Below are 12,429 nucleotides of genomic sequence, written 5' to 3'. Positions count from 1 at the left end.
CACAAATATGACACCTGTTCACTATTTTGATAACAACTTTCGGTATACAAATGAAAATGGAGTGATTCTAATTGCATTGGAAAGTAGACTTGAAGAGCTTTCCAACGATATATTGCACGCCTCAAACGGAGCTCTGGATAAGAAGTTGTGACTGTTTTAAGAAGACCAAAGTGCCTGCAACCTTCCTGCCTATGCTGCACGGCCGTGCCAGATTCAGCACGGCCGTGCCAGGCATTAGCACGGCCGTGCCAGATTCAGCACGGCCGTGCCAGGCATTAGCACGGCCGTGCCAAGCCAATTTCCATGCCCGTGCCAGTGCCAGATTCAGCACGGCCGTGCCAGATTCAGCACGGTCGTGCCAGGCATTAGCACGGCCGTGCCATATATAGCACGGCCGTGCCAATTTGAAGAAGAAACCCGGTTTACTTACTGACAAGCTAGCACGGCCGTGCCAAATACAGCACGGCCGTGCCAAATACAGCACGGCCGTGCTGATCCAGGGTTAACTGCGCGCTTGACTTCTCCGAATTAGAAGACGTATATAAGGCCCAACTTTAAGAGGATTCCAGAGACAGTTTTAGAGATAGTTTTGAGAGCCTTTGTAGAGAGTTATTGGAGAACGTTTTTAGTATTAGAGATTCATTAGTTTTCTTAGAGAATTTCCTAGAGATTTTAGTTTTCTTGGATTGATTTGAAGCAAGATTTGCGAAGGTTCTTTGTATTATTCATTGACGACGGATATCAAAGTTCTGAACTTTTCCATTGATTCGCATCAATACAATTGGTATTATTCATTCTTGTTTATTAATCAAGCTTTATTATTCCTTAATCAGAATTCATGTTTATATCTATTATGCTTTTGGAATTCATTATTGCTTTGATTATGAATATGTGTTAGTAGTCTCCTAGCTAGGGTTTCGGGATGAAACCCGGCCTAGGTAATCTATGTAATTGAGGATTGATTTTGATAAACGGATTGTGATTAAATTGATTATATGCGATTGCATGTTAATTCATTATAATAGGAGTAGCTAACCTAGAATCTTGAATTTGATTGCATGATATTCTTGATTTGAACAAGAGATTGTGAATTGAGTATTTCATTATTGAATGTGGTTTGATTATGTATCGAGTAATGTTAAGTGCATGAGAAATCCAAGCTTAGTATTGCCCGTTGTCTTCCTATCACATGATATTGATCAGACTTATAGTCTTTGCATATCTCGTTTGTCTCTGTGATTCCTTGTTGCTTAGTTACCAATGGTTAGGCGGATTCCCGTTCTCCCTAGTGTCTTAGTTTATTGATTTATTCCATCTTATTAGTAGTATTTTAGAACACCATTTTCCATTGATTTCGAACTAGCTTAGGTTTAAGATTGATTTGCAATTACTCTCGTTCCTCGTGGACCGAACCTTTATTTGTCATTGTACTTGGTTATAGGGTGTTCGTATAAGTATTGTTTGATTGAGAGTTAGATTGTAGCGACCGATTTAACCCTCGTCAATACCGTCCGATCGGTGTTGGGTGTGATTTTTTTTTTCACCTTAAAACCGCTAATGACAATAGTGGTTATACCTTTTAAAACCGCTACTGTTATTAGCGTTTTCAGAAAAAAAAAAAAAGACCGCCTATTTCAATAAACAGGTCTTTTTTCTTCCTTACCTTTTTTTCAAAAAAAATAGTAAGGAGGCAAAGAGACCTGTCAATAAAAAAGGAGGTCTCTTTTCTGAAACCATATAGGAAAGAGAGCATCCACATTATTACTGTTAAGTTCAAAGAGACCTAATTTCATTAATAACGGGTCTCTTTGCATTTTATTTTTTAAAAAAAAAAAAAAACAAAACTGCTAATGTTAGCGGTTTTAACATAAAATCGTCAACAACATTAGCGGTTTTAAGCCAAACCAAATACCAATCCTACATGGATGGTACTTTGGGAATTTGTTTTTAAATGGGTGTATAGTGAAAATTTGTTTTTAAACGAGAAAGAGGAGCGGTAGAGAGAGAGGGACCCAACGAATTTTGTTTGGAGGTGTGAAATTCCCAAGCTAAAGCTTGAAATTCTAAGTACTCTGTAGGATTTTTCAATGGGTTGCATGGATATTCAAAGCCTACTAGAGGTGTCAAAACCGAACCGACCCGAAAAAAATTATCCGTTTCGAACTGTAATCGATCCGATTTAATCCGAGAAATTCAAGACCCAAACCCGATCTGTAACCGAACTGAACTCAACCCAAATCCGAACTTGACCCGATCTGAACTTAACCCGTCACCGATTTGATCCGACCTGAACTCAACCCGAATCCGATTTAACCCGACATGAACTCAAACCGAACCGATTTGACCCAACCCGAGCTGAACCCGATCCGAAATTGACCCGAAAAATAACCGATCTAATCCGATCTGTTTTGACCCAAACTGATATTAACCTGATCCGATTTTAACTCGATTTGATTTTTACCCGATCAGAATTTAACCCGATCATAATTTATTATTTACTTTTTTATTCAAGTTCTTATACTATATATTTACTAATTATTAATAAGTTAACTTTTTGACTACAAAGAAATAATCCGGAGTCTTAAGTTTACTTCATGTACATATCAATTATATTAATTTACTTTCTAAGTTTTAATAAATGCCACAAGATCTAATAAACCTAAACATAAAGCTGGAGTTAATTGATTTGCTTGTAAAGCTCTAGTTAAATGCTGCCTAAAGCCTATTGTCATTTTTAACGAATTTCCTCCCATTCTGTTACATTTTATGAACTAATAATTCTTTTCTCTAAATACTACAACCAATTATATCAATATAAACTTCGTGCTTCGTAATTAACAATCATATTGACCCAATACTAAGGTAAAAACTAAACAATATCTCTAGTTTAAAAATAACCTTATTTGAATATGAATTTTGTCAACTCGACCAAAATCCAGCCAAACACAAAAAGGAATTGAACCGAAATTGACCGATCCGAACTTGACCGAATCGAAATCATCCGAACCGAAATCAACCCGACTCAAATTCATCCGACCCAAAGTTACACAGCTAAACCCGTTTTAAACCCGATCCAAATATATCCGAACCGAAAGTGAATCGATCTGAAGTTGACCCGACCCGTATCCGACCCGGACTTGATAGACCATAACCCGAGTTTGACCCGATCCGAAATTGACCCGATCTGAGTTAAAAGAATAATTTTAATCCGAACATATCCGACCCGAATAGACCCGACCCAAACTCCATCCGGTTATCCGAATGAACACCTCTATTTATGAGTACAAAGTAACAAATTTGTGTGACTCTTCGTACCTTCGACAATAACACATTGCTCACATTTTACACTCGTATAGTCGTACTTATTAAATTCAAAGCCTATACAAGTAAATGAACATCATTTAAGTAAAACCAAATACTCTGTATATAGTACGAACTACAAAGTAATCAAGCACTCAAATATTTATTCAAATTAAAAAAAGGCAGGTAAGAATTAATATTGTTCAAATTACGTGAATCTAGCTTCAAAGAAGTAAAATTGAGGAGTTGAACAGGCAGAAGTTTATTTAAGGACTTTGAACGCCAACCCTTTTACTTTAAAAGTTAATATAATACCGCCAATAGCATCATCATTTCATTTATCTAAAAAGCCATCCAATTCTCTGTCTCTCCTCTATCTTTGCTTGCCTAATTCCATCTAGATTTTCTTCCCATTTTTAAGTGATAATGGAGTTTTTATTGAGGATATATTTTGAGAAGATATATTTATTTCTATCTTTTATATTGTTTCCTTATTTCTAGTAACCTAATTATGGTAACTCTAGGGATAAAAGTTGTATATATATGTTTTACCCCAATTAATGAAAGTTAAGCCGTGAGTTTATACAATTCTACATGGTATCGGAGCAAGGTTAAATTTTTTTTTCTCTGTTTTCTTTTCCGTGAGTTCGATCATGTCCGGCGAACCTCCATCTCCTCCCACCAAAATTGAACCAACTTCACCGTTTTACCTTGGACCGCAAGAGCGGCCTGGGGATTACATTACCTCACAACGTTTAAAGCTTGACAATTTTCATGAGTGGTCTCACGCTGTCCGGATTTCCTTGTCATCCCGGAGGAAGTTCGGTTTCCTTGACGGTACAATCACCTCCTTCTCACCGCCGTGCACGAAGGATGATTGGGTTACAATTCATTGTATGCTCGTTTCTTGGCTCATGAACACCATCGATCCCGAGGTAAAATCAATGCTTTCTCAATATGATAATGCTAAGCAATTGTGGGATGATTTACATGAAAGATTTTGTTTAGTTAATGGTCCAAGAATACAACAATTAAAATCGGATATTAATCGGTGTGAGCAAACAAAATCTATGACAGTGGCTGTGTATTATAGCAAATTAGCAGTGTTGTGGGATGAGCTTGATAAATTGGAACATTTAATTACTTGTACTTGTGGGAAGTGTACGTGTAGTGTAGGCCGCCAGCATGCTGATCGGCGTGATGGAGATCGTCTCCAACAGTTTTTGCTCGGTTTGTATTCCGAGTACTATGCCCCTGTTCGATCTAATTTGCTATCTCAGGATCCTCTACCCTCTTTGCTTAGGGCGTTTCAGCAGGTGTCTCAAGAGGAGAAGGTTCGGAGTATTTCTCGGCAGAAGGAGGACCCTCCTGCTCTCGGCTTTGCTGTGCGAACCGGAGCCGGAAGGGGTCGTGGTGGCGGCTCTGACCGACCACCACCGGTTTGTGAAAAATGCAAGAAAGTGGGACACGATACCTCGCGCTGTTGGTCTGATAAGGTTTGCAATTTTTTGTAAAAAGCGTGGGCATGAAGAGTCTCGGTGCTATGATAAGCATGGGTGGCCGGAAGGGGCTGCTAGCAGCCAGGGGGGGCAGCCTTCTGCTGGCCGTGGTCGCGGAGGCCCGGTGAAGGCCAACGCGGTTGTTGGTGGTGGTTCAAGCTCGGATGACTCGACCTCTTTTGCCTCGGGTCGTCTATTCTCAAGTGAACAGTGGAAAGCGATTACGGGATTGATGGGTAATGCTACAATTTCGGATAATCGGTTGAGTGGTAAGTTTGATGATACCTCTTGGATTATTGATACAGGAGCTACTCATCACGTGACCGGAGAAAAACATTGGCTTTTTGATACAAAAAGCTTCGAATGTCCGGTTGGTTTGCCCAATGGAGACACATTGTCGGCTTCTCTTATTGGCTCTGTTTGTTTATCGAACAAGATTACTTTCACCGGAGTACTCTATGTTCCTAATTTGAGTTGTAATTTGATTTCTGTTTCGCAACTCAATGAAGATCTTAATTGTACTGTCCAATTTAACTCTTATATTTGTGCTATACAGGACCAAACGAAGGAGCTGATTGGAACGGGAACTAGGAGGGACGGATTGTATTACTTTAGCAAAACAGATTCGGTGCATCATGTGAGTGTTGCAAATTCAGAGTTGGAGTTGTGGCATCGTCGTATGGGTCATCCTTCCGAGAAAGTAGTTAAGTTGCTTCCCACAGTTAGTAATAAAGCTTGTTTAGATAAAGGGTGTGAAGTATGTATGCGTGCTAAACATCCTAGAAATAGTTTCCCTTTGAGTGATAATAAAGCATCTAGAATTTTTGAGAAAATCCATTGTGATTTGTGGGGCCCGTATAGACATGTTTCCTCATGCGGAGCTCGTTATTTTTTGACAATAGTCGATGATTATTCTAGAGCTGTTTGGATTTATTTATTGAATGATAAAACGGAGGTTTTCCGTATGTTTTTGATGTTTGTTGCCATGGTAGATAGACAATTTTCTCAAACCATAAAAATTGTGCAAAGTGATAATGGTACAGAGTTTAATTGTTTGCGTGATTTTTTTGATACTACGGGCATTATTTTCCAAACCTCGTGTGTGGGTACTCCGCAACAAAACGGGAGAGTTGAGAGAAAACATAAACACATTTTGTCTGTTGGGAGAGCTTTGAGATTTCAAGCCAAATTACCAATTTATTTTTGGGGTGAGTGTGTTCTTGCCGCGGCTCACCTAATTAATCGTACTCCCACTCTGTTGCTACAAAATAAAACCCCATTCGAAATTATCTTTGATAAACCCCCTATGTTTGATGCCATACGTACTTTTGGGTGTTTATGTTTTGCACATAATCAGAAAACTGATGGGGATAAGTTTGCTAGTAGAAGTCAAAAGTGTGTTTTTGTGGGCTATCCCTTTGGGAAGAAAGGGTGGCGTTTGTATGATCTTGAGTCTAAGGTGTTCTTTGTGTGAAGGGATGTTAAATTTGTTGAAGATGTGTTCCCTTTTGCTACTCCGGAAGATGTTAATATTGCACCACATATGTTTGATTCGAGTTTTGATGTTCATGATGATTTTGTTGAGTTTGAGGACCCTTACAATGGTGAGGTGCCTAGTGTGCGAGTGTGTGACAATGGGGGTGGCACGGGGTCAGACCCGCAGGTGACACCCGCGGGCGCGGGAACGACAGCACCCCAGCATCAGCAGGCTACTGCCACCCCGCAGGAAGAGCCCGCGGGCGCGGGGCTGCCAGCAGATCAGCAGCACGAGGCCGCTGCTATTTCACGACCTGTGTAGCAGCCCGTGTTGCTGGTTGATGAGGCTGCCAGCCAACAGCAGTCTTCGGCCACCGTGGATGATAGTAATGCAGGGGCAGCTGCTCCCTTGGGGCGCGGGTTTTGAGAAAAATTTCCGAATGTTCGACATCGAGATTTTGTGACTCACTCCGTTTTTGCTAACAATCCGGCTCTCTCCACTCCGTCTTCCAACACTCCTTCAGGTACCCCGTATCCTTTAGCACATTATATAAATTGTGACAAGTTTTCTGTGAATTATTGTAAGATTCTGGCAGCTATTGTTGGTGGTTATGATCCGAAATCTTTTAAAGAGGCCATGACACATGCAGGATGGAGGAAATCTATGCAAGAGGAGATAAGAGCTTTGGAAGATAATGGTACATGGACCTTAACGCATCTTCCCCCCGGTAAACGTGCACTAGGGAGTCAATGGGTGTTTAAGACAAAATATTTGTCTAATGGTGATATTGAACGACTTAAATCTCGACTAGTTGTTTTTGGTAATAATCAGCAGGAAGGCATAGATTATGGTGAAACATTTGCTCCAGTTGCAAAGATAACAACGGTTCGGGCCTTTCTTGCAATTGCAGCATCAAAGAATTGGGAACTTCATCAAATGGATGTGCATAATGCTTTCTTGCATGGTGATCTTGATGAGGAGGTATACATGAAGTTACCTCCCGGGTTTGAAAGTGAGGATCCTACATTAGTATGCCGCTTGGACAAGTCCTTGTATGGGTTGAAGCAAGCACCGAGGTGTTGGTTTGCAAAGCTAACTGCAGCTTTGAAAGGGTATGGTTTCATTCAATCTTACTCTGATTATTCCCTTTTTACGTATACTAAAGGCACCATTCAGATTAATGTCTTAGTATATGTTAATGATCTTATAATTTCTGGTAATCATTCCGCTGCACTAGTTGGTTTCAAGGCTTATCTTAGTGATTGTTTCAAAATAAAGGATCTAGGTCCTTTGAAATATTTTTTGGGCATAGAAGTTGCTCGTAATGCTTCAGGTTTATTTTTGTGTCAACGAAAATATACGTTAGATATCATTTATGAAGCAGGTTTGTTAGGGGCAAAGCCGAGTGGTTTTCCCATGGAGCAAAACCACAAGCTCGGTCGTGCCACAGGTGCGTTTCTTCAGGATCCGGAGGCATATCGTAGGTTGGTTGGTCGTTTGATTTATCTAGGGGTCACTAGACCAGATCTAGCATAATCCGTACATATTTTGTCTCAGTTTATGAAAGAGCCATGCATTGAGCATTGGGAAGCAGCTCTTCGAGTCGTTCGTTATTTGAAAGGCACCCCGGGTCAAGGTATTTTGTTGAGTGCTTCAAGTGATCTTACTTTGGAGGGTTGGTGTGATGCGGAATTGGCGGCGTGTCCTCTCACCCGTCGTTCTATCACAGGTTGGTTGATATTTTTAGGTCATTCCCCTATCTCTTGGAAGACTAAAAAGCAACCAACAGTGGCGACTTCATCTTGTGATGCCGAGTACAGGTCTATGTATGCAGCTACTTGTGAGCTCAAGTGGCTTAAGGGTTTGTTGCTAAGTTTGGGTGTCCATCATCCTAAGGCAATCAAGTTATTTTGTGACAGTCAATCTGCTTTGCACATTGCAAAGAATCCGGTCTTCCATGAAAGGACCAAACATATTGAAGTAGATTGTCATTTTGTGCGAGATGCTATTATAGATGGCTTAATTTCCCCATCGTATATTCATACGACTACTCAATTGGCCGACATTTTCACGAAGGCTCTTGGGAAGTCACAGTTTGATGGTATTTTGTCCAAGTTGGGCACTTTTGATCCTAGTGCTCCAACTTGAGGGGGGGTATTGAGGATATATTTTGGGAAGATATATTTATTTCTATCTTTTATATTGTTTCCTTATTTCTAGTAACCTAATTAAGGTAACTCTAGGGATAAGAGTTGTATATATATGTTTTACCCCAATTAATGAAAGTTAAGCCGTGAGTTTATACAATTCTACAGTTTTCAAAAAAGGTGGGAGCTGGAAAAGCAGGTGAATGGCCGGTGATAGGAATCGATCTCGGAATAACCTACTCTTGTGTGGCAGTTTGGAGGCATAATCGTGTAGAGATTATTACCAATGACCAGGGTAACCGAACCATCCCGTCCTGGGTTGCGTTTAACGACTCGGAGCGCTTCATTGGTGAAGCTGCACTCAACCAAGCTACCAGGAATCCCTCCAACACTATCTTTGGTTTGATTTCATTTCTACTCGTACAATTTAAAGTTCACTCGTACTTAGTTATTGCTTTTTAGTTGTTTTTGTTTTACTTGCCTTTTTTATGTTCTTAGGATTATAATTTATAAAAATAAAAAGTTTTATTTTTGTTAGGTGATCTGAACGGTAGGTTTTTAAATTAGACTATGAAATTAAATTAAAAATATAGAGCTCGTCACATTATTATATTCTATTAATGGATCTATAAAGGTTATTTTTTTTTTTTTTTTTTTGAGACGGATCTATTAAAGGCGAATGATCACATCATTTAGAGATGTGGCATTGATTACATTGAAATAAGGTATACTCCAATTCTTGTTTTATCATTAGAGTTGTAGTATATGGCTTTGGGGTGGTAATTTGCTTTACTAATATAGTGTACCAAAATAAATTTAATAATCACCTATTAATATGCTCTAGATATATAGAAGGGTATTTTAGCCACATTTAGATAACTCTGTAACACATAATTTTGTCCTAAAGGCAACATAAAATCAAAACTATGAAACAATTAATCATAATTATCAATCATTGCTTGATATGGTTGATTTTGTGGGTAATTCATATACTAGGACTGAAGCAACTACCTTTACCTTTGTGGGTAATTTGGAACATTTTACTTGTTTTGTGGGTACCTTAAAACATTTTTCTCGTCAATTTTGTCACTTGTTTACAGCAAAATATTGTACTGATTCTGTGCTTGTTGTAGATTTTGTGCTTGTTGTAGAGTTGTAGTATACAGCCATGTTTTAGATCTTGTAAATTAACTTCCCACTTTATGTGCTAATTGATCACAGAGGCGAAGAGGCTTATAGGTCGACGATTCAGTGATGAAACGGTACAAAAAGACATGAAGTTCTGGCCATTTAAGGTTATGTCAGACCCTGATTCTTGCCAAGAAGATAAACCTGTGTTTGAGGTCACTTACAATGGTGAACAGAAGAAATTTACTCCGGAGCAAATATCTTCGATGATCCTTATGAAGATGAAAGATATTGCTGAGGCTTTTCTTGGCAGCACTGTAAAAAATGCTGTTGTTACTGTACCTGCATACTTCAGTGATTCCCAACGTCAGGCAACCAAAGATGCTGGTACGATTGCTGGGCTTAATGTTGTTCGTATTATTAACGAGCCAACTGCTGCTGCCATGGCTTATGGTCTTGACACAGACAGTACAAGCAGCAATGCCGGAAAAAAGAACATTTTAGTTTTTGATCTCGGTGGTGGAACATTTGATGTCTCTTTGGTGTCCATTGAAAAAGGGGAATTCAATGTCAAAGCAGTAAGTGGAGACACTCATCTTGGTGGAGGTGACTTTGACAACAGACTAGTGAGTCATTTTGTGGACGAGTTTAAGAAGAAGCACAAGAAAGACATTAGTAAGAATGCCAGAGCTCTTGGGAAATTGAGGGTTGCTTCAGAAAGAGCTAAGAGGGTTCTTTCCTCAACTTTTCAAATCACAGTTGAAATTGATTCTCTTTTTGACAACATAGATTTTACATCAACAATAACTCGTGCACGTTTTGAGATGCTGAATATGGATTTGTTCAAGGATTGTGTGGACACCATCAAAGAGTGTTTGAAAGACGCGGGAATGGAAAAGCATGATGTTCATGATGTTGTCCTTGTTGGTGGCTCAACCCGAATTCCTAAGGTTCAACAGCTGCTGCAGGATTTCTTTGATGGAAAGCAACTCTCCAAAAGCATTAATCCTGACGAAGCCGGTGCTGCTGTACATGCTGCTGCCTTAAGTGGTGTGGGTAGTAGTACTAAAGATGTAATTCTTGTGGACATCACCCCATTATCTCTTGGTACAGATATAAAAGGTGGCGATATGGCTGTTATAATTCCAAGGAATACTACCATCCCAGTGAAAAAGAATCGTAGATTTGTAACTGCAGATGATTATCAGACTTATGTCTTAGTCTCTGTATATGAAGGTGAGAGACCCTTAACACAGGACAACAATTTCCTAGGAGAATTTGAGCTTTCCGGTTTTCCCCCTGCTCCCAAAGGCGACACTGAGTTTGATGTCTGCTTTGAAATCGACGTGGATGGCATCTTGAACGTGTCAGCAGAAGAGCTGAGTACTGGAAAAACAAATCAGATTACAATTATCAATCACCATGGACGGCTCTCAGAGGAGGAGATACGAGGATGGTAACCGAAGCTGAAATGTACAAAGCTCAAGATGAGAAGCACAGAAAAATGGTTCAAGCTAAGAATGCATTGGAGAACTACGCCAATGATATATATAGCGCATTGCAAAATCATGGGAAAATCAAGATTGGTGCAAAGGAGAAGAGGAAGATGAAAGAAGCCATTGACCAAACATTGCAATGGCTGGAGTTAAATGCCGATAGTGCTGAGGTTACTGAGTTCGAGGAACAATTGGTGGAGCTACAAAGTATTTGCGGACATTTTGCTTCAAAGATGTCCCTTCATAACTAGTTTTTGTAATGCAAATTGCAGACTTATAATTTAGTGGCTGAACAAGGCAGCTCAGTATGCCAATTTCCTAGGCTAGAATTATTTTCCTGCGTTTAAAACAAGACTTTTAACATCCATTTCCGAATTTTAGCTACTACCAGAGTACCAGGAGCTTGTAGAATTAATATTTTAACATCTTACCCAATCATACAGATTAATATGAAACATACAATCTCATATGCCTAAAAACAAATAAAAGCTTATATTTATATAATAAAACACACTCTTACGTGTCTTATTATAAAGAACATTTTGTAAGAAACTACCTTTTAAAGCAATTTTTTTGCGAGAAAAAACCTTATAAATAAAATGTTGTAACAAACTACCTTATAAAAGCTAAATGTTGTAAGATACTACCCTTAGTCGGAAAGTGAGAGTTGACTAAATTTTTCCGGCGTTGACCAAGACCTGTGCCGGTCACATGACATTTAATTCATCTTGGGTATTATATGGATAGGCTCGGGGAAAATTAGGGGAAAAAATGGGGAAAGATGAATTAAACGTCACGTGACCAGCACATGTATTGGTCAACGCCGGAAAAATTAAGTCAACTCTCACTTTCCGACCAAGGGTAGTATCTTACAACATTTAGCTTTTACAAGGTAGTTTTTTACAAACTTTTTTTATAAGGTAGTTTCTCGCAAAAAAAAATGCTTTAAAAAGTAGTTTCTCACAAAATGTCCTATTATAAATAGTTGCTATGGAATTAACTAATTAAGATCAATTTCCTTCATCACATTCAGGCAGATATGCTGTATTCTTACAACTTGGCTTGAATTTTCAGGGCCCAGCAGCCAGCAGCCCCTAAAGCATTACACTGCTATATAAGAGTACTTTACTGTGAAACAATCAAAGCTAAAACAAGTGATACGGAAACATTCATTATTAAATTATTTCATGATGTGTAAACATTGCTGAATTGGTAATAAGATGAAAGGGCAATTAAAAAATATTAAGTCGTCATTGCTGCTTGTTCCTACCTTTTTAAAGATGCATTTCTATTATGCTGCTTAATGTTTAAAAAAACATTCATTATTAGTACGTGAATAGAATATTATGGATCAATAATGAATGAGGAATTTCTAAAATCTT

General features: G+C 39.0%; 1 pseudogene; it reads left to right on the top strand.

Annotated features, from left to right (window-relative positions):
- Positions 1–11,298, top strand: part of LOC110725408 — a 55,424-nt pseudogene extending 44,126 nt beyond the window's left edge.
- The last annotated feature ends 1,131 nt before the right edge of the window (positions 11,299–12,429 follow it).

This window comes from Chenopodium quinoa, unplaced genomic scaffold, assembly GCF_001683475.1.
Source record: "Chenopodium quinoa cultivar QQ74 unplaced genomic scaffold, ASM168347v1, whole genome shotgun sequence".
Lineage (NCBI taxonomy): Eukaryota > Viridiplantae > Streptophyta > Magnoliopsida > Caryophyllales > Amaranthaceae > Chenopodium > Chenopodium quinoa.
This window is presented reverse-complemented; position numbering and strand designations above follow the sequence as displayed.